This window comes from Phascolarctos cinereus, unplaced genomic scaffold, assembly GCF_003287225.1.
Source record: "Phascolarctos cinereus isolate Bilbo 61053 unplaced genomic scaffold, phaCin_HiC Scaffold_2;HRSCAF=192, whole genome shotgun sequence".
NCBI lineage: Eukaryota > Metazoa > Chordata > Mammalia > Diprotodontia > Phascolarctidae > Phascolarctos > Phascolarctos cinereus.
The window spans coordinates 412,399,455-412,422,159 of record NW_027555625.1 but is presented as its reverse complement, the minus strand read 5'-3'; the positions used below and the strand labels follow the sequence as shown (position 1 = coordinate 412,422,159).

Sequence of the window (22,705 nt, the reverse complement as noted above, 5' to 3'; positions counted from 1 at the left end):
GCCCATCAGCGGGAGACAGGATTTGGTTCTTCCTGCCTGGAGTTCTCAGGACTTTTTCTTTTTCATCCTTTCCCATGTGGAGCAGAAAGTTTTGAGGAAAGGAAGGAAATTATTACAAACAACTCTCTCTGAGCATGTTGCTCATGTTCCCAGGCACATAACTGGCAACAGTCACAGGCCTGTCGTCCTCACGAACTCAGTTGTTCCCCCCCCTTCTTCCTCCCTTCCTCCCTTCCTCCTCCTCTCCTTCCCTCCCTCCTTCCCTCCCCCTCTCTGACTTAATGACTTCCACATGGGCTTTGGCAGGCTGAGCCAAACCTCCCAGCATTGTCTGAAATCTCCAAATTTAGAAGAAATATGAAAATTGTCAAGCTCTCCTTCCTTAGGGGGTAAAGCCAACACTCCCCCAACCCGGGCAGGTCAAGGCGAGGTGGTCACGTGAGCCGGGCCAGGGCCAATGGGGGCCCTGGGAGGGCCGGACAGAGAGAGTTCAGGCCTCCTGGACTCCTCTTTCAGCTCATATAAGGTAAAACGAAGAAAGGGGCTTTCTAGCTGGGGAGACAGAGAGAAGTTTGGGGGAAGGGGGCTCAGGTTAGCAGCTGTTTAAAAATGCGCTGGTGGCAGCTTTGGGGTCCCAGTGGCAGTTTATAGTTTGAAGGAAAGGGATGGATGGCCTCTTTTCCCATCCCAATCCAAGTCCCCCCTCCCCCCACCCTCCAGCTGAATGCCAGATGCAGCCCATCCCGCCTGGGTGGGACCAGGATGGAGCTAAGGCCATGACCTTGACCGCAGAGGTAAGTCCTGACAGGATAAGCAACAAGGGGACTCTGGTAGAGATCGATTTGTCTCTTCCATCGTAAGGGTTTCTGGCTCTGTTTTTGCTCCTCATTCCCCTTCATTCAGTCTCTGTTGGGTTCTTAAGGTTCTAGTTGTCCTGAGCATGAGTTATACCAGCCTTAGACAAATGCCACCTTCCTTGGCCAGGTGACCTCCACCAACTCAGCCCTTTAATGCCCAGCAGCACCCATTCTTTCGCCAACTCCTCAGATAAATCTTTAACTCATTGGTGCCAATAGCCTGGCAAGGAGTCGTATGTCTTAAAAGTATTGTTTCTGAAGCTGCAACAGAAAAAAAAATAAAGACAAATTCTAGGCATAGGGTAGTGATAAGGGAGGTACTTACTATACAGAGCAGGGATAAAGACTTAGGGCGTTTTTAAGACTGGGGAATTTTTCTCACTGAGTGTGTTTAGGAAAGGGACAGTGTGCCTACGGTGGGTATGAGAGCATTAGGATGGGTATGGTGAGACTGGTGTGGGGAATCTAGGATGATAGAGTATTTAGGGTGGAAAGGTGTAGAGATTTAGGGAATAGTGTGACCAGGTTTTATAAACTCCAAATAAAGATCCAAGATCTGTCAAAGTTTGTTCCTTTCATAAACCTTGTTAAAAGGCAATTTTTTCTTTAAATTGGGAGTGCCTACAAAGAATATGTAGTTGTCATGGCAAGAAATATTTGTAGCAAAATGAGTTTAGGATGGGGAACACTGGTCAGGGCAGACATGTAGGATAGTAAGTGTAGTGAGTTACAATTGGGGTCAGGAGGCTTAGAATGGGTGAAGAAGAGGCAAGGTGTATATGGTAGGAGTTATTGTATGGATAAGGGCTGAAAATGAAAGGAAGGGTTGGAGTGGGGCTAGGTCTTTAGAGTACAGCCAGAGAATGAAAGGGGTAAAAAGGAGAAAGAAGGGGATGGGGTGGAAAGAGTTAGAGTTAGGGACAAAGAAATTAGGTTAAAGGGATCATAGAGATCATAGAGCTAGAAGAAACCTTGGAAGCCATTGACTCCAACCAACTCATTGTATAGATTAGGAAACTGAGTCCCAGAGAGTTTATGACTTGCTCAGAGTCATATAGCTAAATGTCAGATGGAATTTGAATCCAGATTTTCCTTGCTACAAGTCTATCTTTTATAAGGAGGAGCAAGAGGAGGATGAAGGACAAAATCTTTGGGACAGAATTGTATTGGAGGGAAGCGGGTAAGAATAATAGGGTGATTCAGGGTCTACAGGTAAGTATGATTCAGGATACTAAGGACTAGGGTTAAGGATGGTATAGGATGAGGAGAGACATTGTGGTGGAAGGAGTTAGAGCAGGGGGCGAGGGATTGGGGGGCTCAGTTGGTAAGGAACACTGTGTGAGTCTCAACACTCTTGTTTCTTCCCTTGGTTTGGTTGGCTCAAGAGAGCTGAAGAAGCTCTGTTTCTCCAGTGTGGAGAAATGACAAACCAGGAGGGAGCCTGGAAAGTCACCTCAGGGTTCCCCTGCCTTGTAGAATATCACCAAAGATAATCCAGGCAGGATCAGGCTACAGGCTGTGATCCTGCTGGGTCCTCTAAAGCCAGGGAACAGTTTTCAGCCTTTCCTTGGAGCTTTCCAGGACAGAGGCACTGAGGCTGGTGTTGGGAGGGAGGCCAATGCTGCTGCCAGGACTGTGGGCTTAGGATCCCTCCCCTTTCCCCAGAGCTCACCTCGCCCTCTTAGTATGCAATCTGTGGCAGGTAAGATCCTGTACAGACACTAAGTAATCTCTCATGGGCCCCCTCAATGGTCCCCATTGTAGTCTAGCCTCTCCGGCCTCCTCCTGAGTAGAGGGCCAGGAGTTTCCCACAAGGAGATGTCTGTGCCCAACCTTCCTGGGCACCCTTGAGACTCCCTTCTTAGACATCTTGATCTATTAGCACTAGCACCAAACCACCTCTAGCTCTACCTACGTGGTAGCTGGCCACACAGTGAGTGTGGCAAGCTTGGCATGTCTCTCTAAGTCAAACATGGAAGGCATTCTTACAGTTTTGGGAGCCATTCTAGTTCTCAAGCATTTTCTTGGGAGTCAAAAGACCTGGTTTCTAATCTTAGTTCTGCTGTATGACTTTAGGCAATTTATTTTCCCTTTCTGTAACCCAGTTTCCTGATGTATTAAGTGGGAGAGGAGTGTTGGATTAAATTATTGCTTAGCTTAGGTTGTCCTGCTCTGATGTTCTTTGTTTTAAAGCCACTTCCATCTCTAACATTGCATATCTTTTGTTCTAAGGTCCCTTTCAGCTCTGATAATCCTTTCCACTCTAATGTTCTATGTGGTAGGATTTTATGAATCTTTTCAAGGAGACCATTTTCCTTCCCTAGCTCAAGGACAGTGTGTTGATCCCTGTCCAGATTTTGTATATTTAGCTATGGAGCCTGATTTCAGACTTGCCTAGAAAAGGATAAATACTGATAACTCATTTGTGTTCAGTTCTTTGTATTGAAAGCTTTATTATATGTTCCTTCACCTTCTTATGATGTGCTGGTGGATACAAAGTTGAATAAGATGTGATCCCTTCTCTCAGGGAGATTTCAATCCTTTGTATGGCATTCAAAGCCATGGACAATTTGATGCCACCCTACCTTTTCAGTTTTCTCACATAATACTTCCCTTCACAAACTCAGAGCTCCAATGAAGCTGAATGATTTTTGTCCTATGGACACCCCCTATGCTGTGCTCCTATGTGTGGGTCCATGTCCTTACTTAAGTGTTCCTTATACTTGGACTGCCTTCCTTTCCCTCTTTCTGTATTGAATTTTTGTCCATCCTTGAAAGGCCAGCTCCTTCTGAAGTCTCCTTTCATACTTGGGTCAGTAACAACCTTTATTCTCCATTCTCATATCATACTGTGTTTTGTTAATGTCTCTTATACTCAGTACGTAATATTGTGCATTATAGCTATATGCAAAGGTCTTATCCCCTTACTTGATCCATGAAGATGGGAGCTGATATCTCCCCCAATGCTTAGCATAATGCTTGGTAAACAGAAAAGTCTTAATAAATGTTTTTCATCATTAAGAAAAAAACCTGCTAAGGGAGATAGGACACACATGTAGGTATTTCCAATATGAGGCAGAAAGTATTGAACAATATAACAATGCAAGGGAGGGAAGAAGCCCTTCTGGCTGGAGTAGAAGCATGAAGGAAGGCTTCATGGAAGTGAGTGGCTTTGGATCTGAGCCTTGTAGAGTAATTAAGGGTTTTATAGGTGAGGCTGGAGGGTTGAGAGGGTATTACAATTGAAAAGAATGATGTGCGCAAAAGCTTGGAGTCATGTTATTCTCTGGAGTCACTATTCCAAAGACTAGTTTAGTTTCACTGGAATGTAATGAAGCAGTAGAAAATAAAACTAGAAAAGTAGGTTGGGGACAGATTACAGAAAGCCTTGATTGTCAAGCTAAGGAATTAAGGCTTTTTTTCCCCTTTCAGACAGCTGAAAGTAAAGGCTTTTTGAGCAGGGGAGTGATGTGATCAGAGGATACTCTGCTTGAGGAAGATGAGTCTTGTCAGTATATTTTGAATAGATTGGAAGGGGAGTGGAGTGGGAAGGTCCAACAGGGAGACTGGAAGCAGACTGAACAGTTGAGGGTCTCTTGCCATAGCTTAAATAGAATGTGATGAAGGTTTGAATTAGGGTGCTGGCAGTAGCAATGGCAAAGGAGAAATAGATGAGAGAGGCCTCGTAAGGAAAGAATTGACATGATTTGTCAAATGTTAGACTCCTCCTTCTCCCTCACACCCAAGGTTTAAAGGGTTTAGACCCTGAGTGACTGGGTACATGATAGTGCCCCTAATAGAAACACGGGGATCAAGAGGAAGGGCAGGTGGTGAGGGAGAAGATGTTGAATTTGGTTTGGAACACATTGAATTAGAGGGCCCAGGGGAATACACAGGGGGAGATATACCTGTAGGTGGTTGGAGATGTGGGACTGGAGCGCAGGAGAGAGGTCAGGGCTGAAGAAAAAGATTATCAGGCATCATACATAGAAGGAGTAGTTCAAGTCATGGGAATTGGCAAATTCCACAGAGAAATTGTACAGAAGGGAAAAGATTACAGGACCTTGAAGAATGCCTGCACTTAGCAGGTGTGTGTGTGTGTGTGTGTGTGTGTGTGTGTGTGTGTGTGTGTGTGTGTAGGAGCATGTGAGGAGGGTGGGGTGGGACAAAGAAGAGAAAAGAGGGCAAGGGAGGAAGACAGAATGAATAATCTGTGGAGGAAAACTGGGAGAATACACAGTCACAGGAGGCAAGGGAGGAGAGTCTCATGAAGGTGTGGAGGGCATGGAGCTCTACTCCGTCAAATGCTATGGAGAAGCCAAGCAAGATGAGGTCAAAGAAGAAGAACACTGGATTTGGTAAAGAGGTAATAAGTGACCTTGGAGAGAGCAGTTTCAGTAGAGTTATGAGAAGAGTGAGCAAGAGCTCTTAGATTTCCAGGGAGGCCAGGGCCAAGTTCAACTTTTAAAGCCCTTACTATAACCCAAATTAAATCAGCTTTAAAAACAGAAGAAATGTAATTTGAAAATGTGTTTTTTTATTTAGTAAAATGGTTGGTTTTCTAGGCTTTTGTTCTGTAAAATGTGCTATCAAGGGAAAAACTAGCTTCTAACAATTTTGTCTCATAGATGGGGGGGGTTACTCTTCTAATGGGTAGATTAAAGACATCCTTTGAGCCTAGGCCAAAAGATCCTTCTGCTCCCTCTGCCTCCTTTATTGCCCCTGGTAGTAATCTAACTGGAAAGTTCCGAATTATATGTATCCTAAACCCATCATTTTCCAAAGGAGGAAACTGACTCTAGAGCACAGAACATAGAAGAACAGGTCTAAAAGAGACGTTAGAACACAGAATGTCTGCAGTGGAGGGAATGGAGGGGACAGTTTATAACTTGAGATTCCAAGCTAGAAATTCACTTCTCTTTAAGGTTCCCCTTCTATCCAATAGGACTTCCCTTTCATTGGTCCCTTCATCTCATACCTTCTTTTCTTTCAATAAAATACAACAGGCTCAGGGACTGTAAACCAGGCCATATAAGGGTCGGTTGAAGGAACTGGGGATATTTTGTCTGGAGATAACTTAATGGGGGGAGGGGGAAGATGATCACAGTATTCAAATATCTGAAGAGCTGTCATATGGACAAGGGATTAGATTTATTCTGCTGCAAAGGATATAGGTAGGACTACTGGGTAAACATTGTAGAGAAGGCAGATTTGCTCTTGATATGAAAGAAAAGCTTCTTTCCAATCAGACCCTTCCCCAAATGGAGTAGTCTGCTTGTGGAAGTAGGGCTTCCCTTTGTCGCTTGAGTGTTTTCAGGCAGAGGTTGGATAACTGCCTCTCAGGGATCCTGGCCATAAGATTCCTGTTCACTTAAGGGGATGGACTAGATGAACTCTGAGGTTACTTTCAGGAGATTCTATGATCCTCTGACTATAGTCCGATCCAAAGGGAACAACTGAGTTACTCAAGTCTCAAACAGCAAAAAAGTTCATAGTTGGGTTTTGCCATTAAGTAGCCATGTGGCTTTGGGTCTCAGTTTTCCCATATGTGAAGTGAAAGTTTTGGATGAAGGTACCTTTCGCTTCTAACAATGTATTTTCAAAAGTCCTTTCTGGTTTGTGAACGATGTGAGAAAGAGGTGAGTGAGATGGAAACTGCCACACACACTCTTCATGAGTTAGACTGAAGGGAAAAAATATCGTGAGACAGACGTGGCACTTGCTAGCAGGAAGAGTTAGGAAGACTCTGGGTTCAGATATCTCATTTATCAGCCATGTGAGCATAGTCAAGGAATTTAACCTTTCTGAGCTGCAGTTTCCTTATCTATGAGATGGAGATTATAATAATACTTGTATATATTTGCCGTGGTTGCTATGAGGGTTAAATGATATAACATAAAAAGCATTTTGCAGAACTAAAAAGTTCCATGTGAATGTTATGTTAAAAGAAAAAAAAATTAGAAGGCACTGTGGTACAGTGGGAAAAAGTCCTTGACTTGGACTCAAGAGAAGCGTGAATTCGAATTTCACCATTTAAATGACCATGGGCAAGTCACTTATTCTCTATGAGCCTTCATTTTCCCATCTGTACAATGGAGATGATTACAGGACCCATCTCAGAATTATTGTGAGGATCTTGTGAGATAATGTATTTTAAAAAGCTTTTCAAGCCTTAAAGTGCTGTACCAACACTAGCTATCGTTCTGCTTTTTATTTTCATTCTTCTCTTCATTGGGAAACAATCGTACAACAAGTTGCTATCCTGCTGTGATTATCTTACATTTAATATTCTGCAAACTGTTATGGAAGGGGATTTTTGTCATTATTGTCACTACTTACTACTGCTATTACTACTTCTGCTACTATAATTATAATAATTGTTATTCCAGCTCTACCATTCCATGTCCACTGCCAGTTACTTGGGATGAAAGTGAAGAAATACTTTTAGCTTTGGCATTGCTGTGTGGCATCTTCAGGTATGTCTGTATATAGATGTATGCTCTTGGTTTCTCTGGTTTCTTTTAATATTCAACTCAAATCCCACTTTTTCCAAGAACCCTCTTCCTCCTTCACCTCTCAGATGTTTTTTATGCTGTGTATATCTTTTATACACCTAGTAAATTACATGTTTTCTACCTCATTAGAAGGTAAGCTGTTTGAGAAGAGAGATGGTATCTTTGCCCCTCTTCACATCTACAGCAATTAGCGTAGTGTCTGGAACATAGGAAACACTTCATAAATGCTTGTTAATTGATTGACTGACCCTTAGCTATACTTGAACTAAGGTGTGTATTGGCCATATGTATGCATGTTATCATGCACATGCATTCTAACACACATGTGAAGGGTGGGCCTCTGTACACGTGTGACCCAGCTGCAGGAACCTCCTCTTTGTTCCCTCACGCAATTGCAGAGAATGAGTCAAAGTTCTTCTAAGCTGAAAGTATCAGGAATTCAGGGGAAAGAGCCCATAATGCCGCTTCCTAAAAGCTGTGTCTAGACAGACTAGGTCCCTACACACGGCTGGAACCAGGAAGGGGGTGATTCAGCTCCCAGCTTCCTCTCATCAGAGGGATTGTCTGTAGATGATTAAGTTTATTTATTTATTTTTTAAACCTTGGCTTGCGAAAGAGTTTCATTAGCTGCAATAGTTTGAAGTTAGGAAAGTTTCCTTCAATGCATACTTGGCCCTTCCCCAACCTAGAATCATAGAATGTCAGATCTGGAAGAGAACTTAGAAAAGAGAGGCTCAAGAGTCAGAAAGACCTGTGCAGATCTTCTGTTCCAGCACAGGAAGAAATGGGAGCCTTGAGAACAGCCCAGGGTAACTTGTCACAATTTACTCACAGACAATACATAGTAAAGCTAGGCTGAATTTGAACTCAGGTCCTCCGATCTCAAATCCCATGCTCCTTTCCCTTAGAATGTGCTACCTTTCCTCCTCAGAGGAAACCGAACTCTAAGATGGGAAAATGATTTACTTAAGGTTATACTAGAAGATAAACACAGTTCTCCTGCCTCCTAGTCAGAGGATTTACAGCTGGAATGCATCTCAGAGATCTTTGGCTTCAATTACCGTAGAAATGAACAAACTGAGACTTGAAGAAGAGAAATCATTTGCCCAAAGTCTCATAATGAGTCAATGGCGGAGCACGGATTTCAACCCAGTTCTCTTAATTGTTGGTCCAACAGCTTGCTGCGTTGTCTGAGCTGCATCTTCTCTGTCAGATTTGAGAAGGAAAGTGTTTATGTATTTGTGAATTTATGTGTATTTATTTGATGAGGAGATGGTTTCCAATGACTTTTCCCAAGGTAATTTCTTTTTGCAAAAAAACAAAAATTAATGGATACATTTTGTTCTCACATTTGACGTATTCAAATATATCCTTCCCTTTCCCTTCTCTTTGCCCACCCAGAGATCTATTCCTTAGAACTGGAAATAAAAAAGAGGGGGAAAAATTCAGCAAAACTCACCAGCATGTGGAAAAAAAACTGACCTGTGTAGCGTTCTATAACCACAGTCCCCATCTCTACAAAGGGGGGGGGGGAGGTGCATCCTTTTACCTCCTTTTTGATAGACATGATCATTGTAATTTCACAGCAGTTTCTATTGTCTAGTTGTTAGCATTCTTACCACTCACATTGTTGTAATCATTGGCTATGTTGTTTTCCTGTTTCTGTTTACTTCACTTTGCATCAGTTCATATGAGTCATCCCAAATAAGTGTTACCAGGCTTCTAGGTATTCTTCATATGCATTGTTTGTTACTTCATCAATGAGCAGTATTTAAACACTTATGTGCCAGATACTGTTCTAGGCATTGAGGATACAAGAAATTATACAGCTCTGTTCATGCACTACATCTTGTTAGGCATTTCCCCAATTGATGGGCATCTACTTTGTTTCCAGGTCTTTGCTACCACCAAAAGTACTGCTGTAAATATTTTGGTGTATATAGAGCCTTTCTTTTTATCAATTAGCTTCTTGGGCTATATAACCTAGTAGTAGAATCTCTGGGTAAAAGAGGTAAGGACATTTTATGGATATCACTTTTCTTTGCGTAATTCCAAAGCCAAGCTAATAATTTTTAACAAATGATCTTAATCGATTCTCATGCCTGAGCTCACCCCCTACCTCAGCAGGGACCTGTTGGTCAGAAGGCTAGAGGGGCTGCTGCTTCAATGTGCTTCTGAATAGAATGCTGCACTTCTGTATCTTCAAGATTTGGCCATGCAGAGAAATAGATGCAGTAAAAGAGGCATAGGCATGACTGTTTTGGTAGTTCCTGATAAGGCAATGGGAAAATTTCTCAGAGCCCAAAGCTTAGGCCTGTTTTTTCTTTCTTTCTTTCTTTCTTTCTTTCTTTTTGTAGACTATACGTTTCACAATAATAACAAATAAAACTATACACTCTCCCCTCCCCTCAACAGTAATCTATTTCTAGTTACTTTTCACTTTTTTCAACCAAGAGTATATTTTGTGGGGCCTGTGACTGTGGAGAACTTAGCTAGGTGGGGCAAGGCCCTTGAATAACAGTGTTTCTCCTTTTCAGGGGGGCATCATGATCTCCGACAGCCTGGCAGTTGGGGTACTTGGAGGCCTCACTTTAGGGGATGGTGAGAATTAGGGGTTATGCTTGAAAGACGCTGAACTTTTTTTGTTTTCGTTGTTTGTTTGATGTTATCTTCCAACCCACTGGTACAGTGGCAAGAGCATTGGCTCCAGAGACAGAGGACCTCGGTTCCAATCTTACCTCTGGCAGGCACTCTCTGCGTGACCTTGGGTAAATCACTGAATCTTCCTGGGCCTCAGTTTCCTTGTCTGTGAAATTAAAAAGTGAGACTAGGTGGCCTCTGGGGTCTTTCCCAGCTCTAGATCTATGCTCTGTTGGCACTTTGCCCCTTTCCAAGAATCCTCAAAAAGTAACCAAACTCCTGGTTCATGATTGCTTAGAGATCCTTGAGTCCAGACACTTCAGAAACAGGGCACGTTTTGCACACAATGCTACTGCCTTCCGACGGCGCCTACCTCCTTGCTCCATCAAGCTTCCGTTTTCAGCCAGCTCCTGCCCTGAGCCCTCCCATGGGACACTCTGGGACCTTCCCTCTCCCCCCTTTCCTCCCTCTTCTGTGGCTCTACTGAAACCTGCCCTTTGCCTTCCTTCTTATGCTTCTTTTCCTGGCCAACAGCAAACGGGCCTACCAAGGCTTGAGCCTGTTTGTAGGTCTGAGGCTCTCTGGGGAACTCGCCTCACAAATAATCTGCCCTCTCTTAGGAATGCAATTCATCAACAGCACCAAGGGAGCCCCTTGGGAGCCTCGTTCACAAGCTCTGCAAAGAGCCTGCTGTGGAATTCTGGGAGTGGCCCCCAGCTGAGGTCACAAACGGGCTTTGGGTTTAGAGTCCAGATGACCTCCCTGCCCCCTTTTTTCCGACATCCTTCCCCTCCTCTCCTTCCCACTCCCAGTAAGTTCTTCCCATCAGTGTGTGGGTGTATAGGCCAGAGGCCTGGGAAAGGAGGAGCCTCCACAGAGCTAGAGAGAGGTGGAGGAAGAGACTGGAGCACAGAGGAGCAACAGGCTTTGAGAGGCCGGAGGGCAGGAAGAGGTAGGTGGTATAAGTGGGCGAAGAAATGGGCTAGAGAATCCTAGACTACAGGGCTGGAGGAGACCTCAGAGGAGACTAGTCTAACCTCTTCCCAAGTCAGAATTCCCACACACTTCCCCACCTTTTGTTGAATCTCTGGTGCGTGATCACGGAGCTTCTTGGGCATTCCCACTGCTTCCTGTGGCATCCCATCAAACAGAGACAGCTCTAACTTTGTACAAGGAAGTTTTTCCTTCTATCAAGTCAACAGGTATCTGCAACACCCAGCCTTGTTCTTAATTCTCTCCTCTGGAGTCAAGTGGAATAAGGGTAATCCCTCTTCCAATATCTGAAAACCTGTGTCATCCCTTCCTCCCACTCCTCCCCAACCCAGTCTTTCCTTTTCTAGGCTGCACACCTCTAATTCCTTCAAACGATCCTTGAATTATGTGCACTGTAGTCCCTCATCAATCTGGTAACTCTCTTCTGGGCCCATTCCGACTGTTCACTATCCTTTCTAAAATAAGTAGTGCAGAACATGACATAATCTTCAGAAATGGACTGATCAGAGCTGAAGACAGGACAATTGCGCTCGTTCCCTGGATGCTTGTACAAGTTCCTGAGGGCGAAAAAGGGAGCAGAGACATTCCCGAGGTGGCAGGGCTCACATCAGTCAGGGCTGCTCCACAGCTGGTCAACAGGGTGGGTGCAGAGAGGTCTAGCCTAGAGTCTGAGGCAAGGCCCAAAGTTTGCAGAGGGTCAGTCTCAGGGTCACTAGCCTCGGGCACTGGAGGCTGATAAAGGGTACAGACGCTCCTAAGGGTGGCGTCCAATACTGGGCCTTTTGGGAATTCATCTGGTAATATGTATTTTTTTGTTTCTGTTGAATCATTATGCATGTTAGAGCTAGAAGGGATGTTAGCAGTCATCTAGCCCGAATGCTTCATTTTACAGAAGATACTGAGGCCTAAAGAGAAGTGAGGTCGCAACCGGAAATAGATAGCTGAGCCTCCATTTGAACTGAGGTCCTCTGTCCACAAATCCAATGATCTTTTCATCCCCGCACACTGCCTTTTACAAATGATTGATTGCAACCTTTTGTTGTTTTCCTGTTAGAAAACCAGATTATTAGGGGGGCAGCTAGGTGGTGCAGTGGATAGAGCACCGGCTCTGGATTCAGGAGGACCTGAGTTCAAATTTGGCCTCAGACACATAACACTTACTAGCTGTGTGACCCTGGGCAAGTCACTTAACCCCATTGCCTAGCCCTCCCCCCAAAAAAAAGAAAAGAAAAAAAAAAGAAAACTAGATTATCAGTCAGGAGACCTGGGGTCTTGCCCAGGCTCTGGGCCCCCAAATCTATTTGTCTCTCAGCCCCAGTTTTATCCTCCGTATAATGGAGAAAAGAATGCCTGCCTTGTTCAACTTGCAGGCCTATGAAAAGATTCAAATGAGATAATGGATGGCAAGCGCTTTGTAAGTGACTATAGAAAAGTGAGCTATTATTACTGATGTTATTTTATGCTGGGAGTAGCTCAGGTCTCGGCTCAGCCCTTCCTGACTTAAAGGGCCCTTGCCGATCTCTGAGTGGGTCAGCTCATGATCAGTGCCCAATGGCAAGGGCATTTTGTCTCAGTGGACAAGGAAGCCAGGAAAGGACTTCAAAGTTCTCGGAAGCTCAAAGGCCACAAGCTTCTTCCCAAGGATTGGTGGAACTCTTTCTTCAGAGACTCTGACAGTAAACACATATAAGAAAGAGTCTCTAATTTAGATTCACAGCTGATCTAAAGTTCACAGACTCATGTTAGGGAGCTGAGCCCAGGGCTGGGAGCCCAGAAGCCTCAGTTCTTATCCTTTCTCTGCCACATAATACTTCCGTAGCTTTGGTCAAATTCCTGGCCCGCTCTGAGCCTCAGTTTCTTCCCATGTAAAATGCACAAATTAGAGTAGATAGTCTCTAAGGTTTCATTTAGCTCTGAGGTTTTAGGATTCTGCCTTGTCGAGACCTGGCACTTGGCAAGAGGTCCTCGAATACAGTAGACAATAGGGTTTTTATATGACTTTGTCTCTCTGGGTCTCAGCCTCCTCACTTACAATCGCTGATATTTCTGCAACACATTTTAGTTTTTATGAAACAATGTTCGTACATTATCTTATTGATTCTCACAACAAATCTGTGAGTATGATAAGTCTCATCCTATTTTCTAGATGAAGAGATTGAGGCTCATAGAGATTTAGCACCTTAACCAGAATCACATAACCAATGAATGTTAGTCAGGATTTGAACCCAGCTCTCTCTTGACTCCATTCCAGCAATCTTTAAATTACACGTCAATAAGGGGGTTAAACTAGATAAACTCAGAGGATCTCTCTAGCACTAACACTGTAATCTAAGGCCCCTTCCAGCTCTTAGATACTATGTTCTAAAGCATTCTCCAACATTCCATGTTCAATCTCCCTTATTCTAGGATTCTATGTGGTTTAGTTCTTCTTGCCCATTGCAGAGAAATGTCTTCAATAATCCTGTCTACACTTCCTAAACCATCTGTTGGCTATATCCCAACCTGGAGTGCCCCTGTTGTAATCAGCTTCCTTAAATGGAAATGTCTTGTTCTGCTCATTTCAGCATTCTCTAAAACATCCTTTCAGTAAGTGGGTCCTTGCCCGATCCTCTCCCACCCACATTCCTATGGTAACATAGGCATCGTAATCCAGTGTCAATTCCCTGGGGGCCAATGACGGCTGGCACTCCATAGGAGATGACTGATTTCTTTCTATGGAACAATTCTAAAGCCCCAGAACTCCGTTTTCTTGTTCCCTGGGGCTCCCATCCCTGTAAAGGGGCTGGTGGGGGTAGAATGAAACATCCTGAACATGCATTTCTCCTGCTAGGGGAATTGACCCACGTCACGTCCAATAATCTTAGACTGTCAGTTAGGAGATTCCCTAGAGTATGGAATGGAATAGATAACTAGATATGGAAACCGAAGGCCTTCGTTCCAGTCCTAGCTCTAACACTAGCTGTGTGACCTTAGGCTAATTACATTACTCCATTAAGCCTCAGTTTTCATAACTGGAAAATGAAGGAGTTAATTTAGTTCAAGAATGTCTAAGGTCTTTTCTAGCTCTGATATTCACTGATTCTGGGAAACTGTCTAATTTAGCCACCTTTCTATACCTGCAATCACACCTACCCCCTTCCCTAGTGCCTTCCTTTGAGAGATAAGGAGATCAGAACCCAGAAGAGTGAGATCATCTGCCCAAAGACACGCACTTGTCATTGGTGTACCTGGGAGTGTGGTGTATTTCCCTCTTGTAAGCCCATATCTTCTTCCACTGTCTAGTTCTGCCTTCAGAACTGTATCTTATAGTCCCCAAACCCAGAGTTACTTCGGAGAGGGCGGCTCACGTTTGGGACCCTTTTTTCCCTTCAGGGCGGACCCTGCTGCTTCCGGGCAGTGCTGCACAATTCCCCAAGGCTGACCTCAACATGAGGTCGCCCTGTGACAGGGGCCTAGGAAGAAGAAGGTGCAACTCAGCATCACAAGGTCACTAAGCTAGAAGCTGCCCAGTCCACTCCACTCAGTTTGTAGATGAGGAAACTGAGGACCGAAGAGGTGAAGGGACTTGCCCAAGGTCATCAGGTAGCAAGCATCAGAGGCAGGATTTGAATTTAGGTTCTCTGACTCCAGAGCCATTGTACAGATGAGTTACAAAGCACAACCCTTGCTCCACCCCCTAAAAAAGAATCAGTTGTCTCCTTGAAACTTCACCATTAGAGCCTAGAGAAAACAGGACAGAGAGCAGGAAGGCATTTTAGTGACCATCCGAGTGTCGCAGTGGGTAGAGCGCTGGGCTTGGAGTCAGGAAGATCTGATTTCAAATCTGGCCTCAGACACCTACTAGCTGTGTGACCCTGGGTAAGTCACTTAACACTGTTGGCCTCAGTTTCCTCATCTGTAAAATGAGCTGGACAAGGAAGTGGCAAACCACTCCAGTATCTCTGCCAAGAAAACCCCAAATGGGGTCCCAAAGAGTCAGACACGACTGAAACTACTGAACAGCAACAAAGACCAACTCCCTCTTTTGACACACGAGGAAACAGTTTAGGAGAGGAGAAGTAATGGCCAAGGGCAGCAGGGGAAGAATAACAGAGCCAGGTGTCGACGTACCAGCACACTGGCTGGGCTCACGAAGCAGGAGCATAAAGAACATGAGGCTGGGAGTCAGCAAGGCCCAGCCCCAGCTCCATCACTGACCTGCCGTAATGCCTTGGGAGCCACTGTCCTCCTCTGCACCTCAGATTTCTCCTCCGTAGAAGGTGGGGTGAGATCAGGTCACGTCCGAGGGCAGCTAGGCAGTGCAGAGCATGGAGCTCCGACCTTGGAGTCAGGAGGACCTGAGTTCAAATCTGACCTCAGACACATGATCTTCACTAGCTGTGTGACCCTGGACAAGTCACTTAACCCTAATTGCCTTATCAAAAAGCAAAGAACAAACAGATCATCCGTGAGGTCCCTTTTAGCTCAAATACTTTGTGCTCTGTGGTGCAATATCTTTCAACCCTGATGTTTTAGGCTTCTCCCTCCCAAACCCACAGGCACTCTTCTTTCAAGAAGATTCCTTCGTAGCCTTAGAGATCGGTACTTCTGTTTTACAGAAGAGGAAATTAGGGCCCAGAGAGGATGTCACTTGCTTAAGTTTACATCATCATCATTTGGCGCTGTGCTAACTGCTTTTAAATTACTATTTCATTTGATCCTCACACCAACCATGGGAGGTTAGGTGCTATCATTATCCCCATTTTATAGATGAAGGAACTGAGACAGAGTTAGCCGACTTGTCCAGGATCACATAGCTAGTAAGTATCTGAGGTCAGATTTGAACCCTGGTCTTCCTGACTCCCGTGCTCTATCCACTGTGCCACCTCACATAGAAGAAATAAAGATATACTTACTTCATAAAAGAATGAAAGAAAATTACTAAGCGCTTAGTAGGTGATAAGCTCTGGAGATGCAGACAGAAAAGCAAGACAATACCAACTCTAAAGGACCTCACTTTCTTTTTTTCTTTTTTCTTTTTTTTTAAATTTTTAGGCAATTGGGGTTAAGTGCCCTGCCCAGGGGTCACACAGCCAGTAAGTGTCAAGTATTTGGTCTCAGGCCAGATTTGAACTCAGGTCCTCCCGACTTCAGGGCCAGTGCTCTATCCACCATGCCACCTAGCTTCCCCAGGACCTCACTTTCTAATGGGGAGAGACAACATATACGGGGGGGTCCAGATGGAGGGTCAATGGACAGGCCAGGTGGTCTTTCCATATGCAAGAAGTTGCAGAACCAGACTCAAATCAGGCCTTAAGACACCCAAAACCCACTGTTCTTTCTAGTACACTTAGTTGGAATTTCTCATTTTAGTTAATGGTTAGTCTTGGTTAATCTAACTAATCTTAATCCCACCTCTCATCATCCCATTCTTTCCCTCTCTCCTTTCATGGTATCTTTTCTTTTTCTTTCTCTTCCCTTCTCTACGGGCCTTTCTTTCCTCAAAACTTTCTTTTCGCCCCCTCTCTCACCTTTCTTTCCTACATTGTTGGGTAAGTGATCCTTGGGGGTATTGATGGGGTCCAGGAATTGATTCAGTCTGAGCCTCACCAAGTTGGTTCCCTTCTCTGGTCCTCAATTTCCTCATGTGTACAGTCACAGTATATTTCAGAAATCCCAATCTGAATAGACCTGAGACACCATCTCGTCCAACCTGTTGTTTTAGTAGCCAAGGAAACTGTGACTGATTTTCATTTTCTACCAGCTGCAGGACCAGGATTTTACTGGGCAGGCTCTGTACAGATATTTGTCCCAACAGCGGCACCCCTGAAATCTGCCTGTCCCACCTCCTTCCCACCCCATGTCCCTTGGCTCATCTCCAACATACAGGCTGAGGCATTAGTCTTCTCTTGCAGAAATCTGCCACTTTTGTTACCATAAAAGGCCAAGTGTTCCTCTGCTGCTAGCTGTAGGATAGTAAAAGGCTGAGCTATTTTTAGGGAGCTTGAGCGCCTCAGCTCAGGATTTGGTTTGCTTAGGCCTGGGTGCCTCAAAGTTCCTTCCCTTGCTCTCCTGCCTTATTCCTCCTGTCCCTTCCTTCCCAAACCCCGCCCCCTACCCGTTGCCTCTCACCCATTCTCTCTTCTTCCTTCTTCCCCTCTCTCTTTATTTTTCCTTATTTTTCTCCTTTAGTAACCTTTCTTTTCCTCATACTTTCTCTTCTACCCTTACTCACCTTTATCTCTCCATTCCTCTTTTTTCACTCTCTGCCATTTTCTTTCCCTTTTTCCCTTTTCCACTCTCTTCTTTCTCTTTTATATCTTTGCTAACTACCCCTTAAACATTATCTCTCACATTCTTTCTTCCTACCATTTTCCCTCTCTGTCCTCTTTTCTTTCTTCTATCCCTAACTCTTCATCTACCTCCCCATTCTCTCCTTTCCTCAACCTCTCTCTTCCTCCATTGTCCCACTCTTTTTCTTGTCTTCTTTCATCTTTGTCTTATTCTCTACCCAATCTTCTCTCTCTCTCTCTCTCTCTCTCTCTCTCTCTCTCTCTCTCTCTCTCTCTCTCTCTCTCTCTCCTCTCTTCTCTCTGACTTTCCCAGTCATTGTCTCTCTCCTACTTTATTCTTTCTCTGTTCTCCTTTCTTCCTTTTTTTCTTTCTCTATTCTCTTCCACATTTACCTTTCCCCCTTCTTTCTCATTTTCTTTATCCCACATCCTTTTGAAAAATGAACTTCCTTTTGAATATGAAACTGTGCAGGCTCTTTAAAAAAAGTCCTATTTACAACATGATTTCCAAACATCCTGCATCTGGTCCCAGGAAAAGGCCAAAAACTATTTAGAGAGGGAAAGCTGAGGTGCCACTTACAAAGCCAAAGAAATTTAAAGGCACCTCACTTCCTCCGTTCCTTTAAGTTCTGAACTCTTATCAAACCTCACCCCACTTACTGTATTTCTGATGTCATAGCCTTGATTTCCCTGATTTTGACCCAAGCTACTAAATTAGGAAAAGGGAAAGGAAGAGAGCAAAGAAAGAGTTAGGTGTAGCAGTGGAAAGAATATTGAATTTAGAGCCAGTGCTGATGCAGAAGACAGGGACCAGAAACACAAAGTGACAGATTATTCTTTTAGTCAATGATCAACATTTCAGGGAACTTGAAACAACACCAAATATGGATTGGTTAAAGGAACATCTGTGACCAGTGGAAAGAACACAGGACCAAGAGTCGGGCTACCTGGGTTCATGGGTCTGCCATTAATTAGCAGTGGGCCCTGGGCAATTCACTTCACCATCCTGGACTTCAGTATTCTCTTTCAAAAAATGAGGGGGTTGGGCTGAATGATGTGTAAGGCCTCTTGTGACTCTGTTAATCTGTGAATCTATAAACATAGACTGTTTAGGCTAGAGAAAAGAAGATGTGTTTGTAGACAGCTAGCATGCCTGACTATCTTAGGGGTGACTTACAATTAGATCTGTTCTTCTTTGACCCAGACTGGAAAAGTTGGAGCAATTTTCAGGGAGAAAACTAAGCAAGACATTCAAAGACTAAAGACGAATCAGCCGGGTGCTGTGAAAAGAGCCATGAAGTTTAGAGTCAGACTGGAAGACATGGATGCAAGTTCTACTACTTTTACTCGAAGAAATAAACCGTGTGCAAATCAGTTTCCCCTTCTCTGAGGCCTCAGGCTTCTCATCTGAAAGATGGGAACAATAATAATAATAATAATATTGGCATTCTCTACTCTGGAGAGTTGTTGTAAGGACCAAGTGAGACTTGCCAATGTGATGCGTTTTATAAAATGCTACAAAAATAGGAACTTTTTTTCTTAATAAAGATGGCAGATACCATTCTCAAGACACTCATAATTCTCACTCCACCCTCTTTCCTTTTATAGTAAAAATGTGGGTAAGAGCATGGTTGGGAGGAAGGAAGGAGTATTTGAGGAAATATGGTATGTATGAATCCATCCAGCTACTCTTAACAATGACGGGGTGACACAACTGAGAAAAGGCATTTTTAGTATAAACCAGGGACATCTGGACCCTGGCAGGGTTACAACAATTATGTCTTTGGATTCCTCTCTCTCTGGAAAGAAAGATGTTGAGAGTCTTTCCAGGGAAAAGGAAGCTTATTTTTCTGTGTTGATTTCTTTCATGACTCTCTTTGCTTCTCTACTTTCTGTCTGTTTATTAAAACTGTCAAGGAAAAGGAGTTACTTCTCAGGGGCCACTTCTGCCAGATTTAGGGCTAGAATGTTTCAGAGTTAAGAGGCCATGGCCTGGTTCTGAGGACACTTGCTGTCTAATAAAGAGCGCACCTTAATCATCAATTAGCGTGGAGGACCATCAGTTTAGGTATGCAACTGGTCTGTCTTAGAGGCCACTCAATTTAGCCTCCGTATTCGGCAGATGAGTAAACTGAGTTCCAGAGAAATTAATTAACTTGCTTGGTTCATACAATGAATAGTATGAAAGAGCCCTGGCCTGAGAGTCAGAAGTCTGTGGTCCGAGTAAGTCCTTTGCTACTGGCTTACAGTGCGACTCATTTCAGGGCTCACTGTGAGTCGCACCGTGAGGCTGTTTTCTCCCCTCTCTGGCCTGTAAAATGGTGAGCATGGACTGTATGGTCCCCAGGTCCTTTATAACTCAGATTTTCTCTCTTTTTTCCCCTCCAACCACCTTCTTCTCTGTTCTCTGGACTGGGCTCTGGTCTCAGAGTTTTGGATTGGACTCAGGGCTGGGCCAGTCAATATCAGTCCCTCAGCCACAGAAATTGTGCCTCTGGCTTTAGGCTGTGCTCTGTGGGTTGCTGGCCTTGCGGTCAGGACCCCGCTTAGAGCTTGTTCCCCTGGGAGGAAGTTGGGAGCGTGTGAGGACTGTGATCCCGAGTGTCTGGGCAGGGGAAGAGAACACAGAGTGAGGCAGGATCTGTGGGAATGAGCAGCTGAGAAGCAGTATGAACATCAGTGAGCACACTACTGACCCATCTTCGCATCTCACTCTCCTCTGAGCACCTCCCTCCTCTCATTGTTCCAGGATTTTTGCCAGGCTTTCCTTCCCACCCATTCACTTTTGCTATGAAATAAGGCTACTTCTTTTCTATCTTCCTTTACATGCCACGTGAGCCACACGTGAATACATTTGTGCAATCGTGTAGTTCTGTGATGAGACAAAAAATGTGTGTGAGGCCACACTTTGGGTAGGGGGAGCTTCAGGCAGACTGTGGGTATAAGGGGATTACTGAATCTTAAAGCTGTAAGGGGTTTTAGAGGTCATCGAGTTATTTCTAAGTAGGAATCCTTTCAACAATGTCCCCCACAAGTGGTTGTCCAGTCTCTGTTTGTCGACTTCCAGTTATAGGCAACTTCTTACCCTCCATTTTGCTTTGGAGCAGCTCTAATTGTTAGGAAGTATTTCCTCATATGAAGCTAAAACCCTGCTCTTCCTTCTGTCCGTTGCTCCTGCTTCTGCCGTCTGGGGCCAATGAGAATGTCTAATCAAGGGGTGCGGAAACGGCGACTTCGAGACCACATGTGGCCCTCTAGGTCCTCAAGTATGGCCCTTTGACAGAATCCAAACTTCACGGAACAAATGAAGTTTGGATTCCGTCCAATGACTGCACTTGAGGATCTAGAGGGCTACAGGTTCCCCCCTTCTGGCTAATCCCTCTTCCCCATAGCAATCCTTCAAATATTGGAAGCCATTTTTCGTGTCTCCTTAAAAAGTCTTTTGTTTCCTAGGCCAGACATTCCTACCTCTTTTAATGATTCCTTATACTCCCTTGTCCTGGTCTCTCTCTTATGAATACACATATAACGACAAATAGGACGGAAAATATTTGAGAGCCTTTACGGTGGGAATTCTTAACCTTTTTCGGGTCATGGTGGACCTTTTTGGCAGTTGGCTGAAGATGATGGGACCCTTCTCAGAATAATGATTTTAAATGCACAAAATAAAATACATAGGATAACAAAGGAAAATAATTATAGTTATCTATCTATCCATCTATCTATCTATCTATAAATCTATCTGTCTGTCTATCTATCTATGTATCTACCTATCTATCTATCTATCTATCTATCTATCTATCTATCTAAATATATACAAAGTTCACGGACCCCAGGTTAAGAACACCTGCAGTAAGGGGACTATAAGTAAGAGGATAGAGATTAGCGATCCTAAGGCCCTGACCTGACCCCTATGATAATGTAAGATCCTTGCTAGCAGGCCTTGTGCCATCCAGCTGCTAGCACATCTCTTGCATAAAGTAGAAGTTTAATACAATTATTCTGTTGTTGGATGTATGAAGGAATTCATAGTATCCCTCTGTAGGTGTCTATCTCTGATTCCCAGGACTCAGACTGACCATCCCTTGGCCTATGATTATTATGTTTTATTTATATTTAATTTATTTATGTGTTATTTATGTATCATATTATTATTATGAGTATTATGATTACTATGTTCATTAAATAACTGATGCAGTCTATTGTATTGTTTAAGATTGAATTCCCATGCAACTCTTAATTCTGTGACTGTGTGTCAGTCCAGAAGAGGACTCAGTGAGGGGACAGTTCTGCACCCAAAAATTCACAGCACTCTTGACCATTCCCATTGTGATAAATAGCAGGATTCTGTAAGAACCAGAAAGGGGCAAGGTCAACTGACTAGCCTATGTGGAGATGAAACCAACATCTCTGGCTTCCTCAGTACCATACTTGTAACCAATGAGCTTCCAACCACAATACTACTAACCATTTGCAGACACTGCTCAGAGCAGTAGAAGCTGCATCCCATCTGACTAACAGATGTGGCCAAAGTTACAGCGCTTTGGGCTTTTTTGGAAACAAGTAATATTGAGGACATGTGTAATGACTAAGAAGATAGGATATAATTTTGTTTCTTTTTTTCATATGTAATTTTATTTCCCAGGAACAGAGTTGGGCTGTTCCCTTTTATCCATTCTGTCTTAGCCACGGCAGTGTGGTATAATGGACACAGTGCTTGGGAAGAAGAAATGTAGGTTCTAGTCATGGCTCTTCTAGGAACTCACTGTATGATAGGATATGAGTCACTTCCCTTTTCTGGGCCTCAGTTTCCTCTTGTGTAAAATAAGAAAGTTGTATGAGATGACCTCTAAGGTCCCTTCCCACTTGGCTATCATGAATTTTAAAGTCCCATCCAGCTCTAATATTGTGTATTTTAAGATCCCTTCCAGCTCTGATATCCTATGTTCTGAGGTCCCTCTTAGCTTTGACATTCTCTGCTTCTCATTCTGTCCCAGATTCTGGCCCCAGGCCACAGATCCTTCTTTCTCTCTTAGCTTGTAGGTCTGTTTTACATTTAGGGCACCTCGTTTAGACAAGACTTTTTTCTGGTCACACTAGTGGTGTATTTCCAGACTGCCAGAGACAATATTGTGGGCCTCAGAAGGTAGGGCAGGGGAGGATCTCTGAAACTTCCTGGGAAACCTAGTTTTCATTCCCTAATTCAGTTGTCTGGATTCCTGCCCTAGGCCTGAGATTGCTTTTGGGAAAGGAGCCCATGACTTCACAGGGCCCCAGTGAAATATCAGGGCCTGGGCTTGAGTTGGAGTAGATAGAACACTTGGGAGGAAACTGGGGGGAAAAGAAAGGCAGGGGTGGGCTGGTGACGATGTTAAAAGAAAAACTATTATATTTTTAGCTTAATCACTTTTTGACTGAAGTCTGAGCA

At 44.0% G+C, this 22,705-nt stretch overlaps 1 long non-coding RNA gene across 1 annotated transcript; it reads left to right on the top strand.

Moving 5' to 3' along the window:
* Positions 1 to 532: 532 nt before the first annotated feature.
* On the top strand, positions 533 to 18,838 carry LOC110196057 (uncharacterized). Its single transcript, XR_002321101.2, has 3 exons — positions 533 to 794; positions 7,247 to 7,333; positions 18,482 to 18,838. It is a non-coding gene; the product is annotated as an uncharacterized LOC110196057 (long non-coding RNA).
* The last annotated feature ends 3,867 nt before the right edge of the window (positions 18,839 to 22,705 follow it).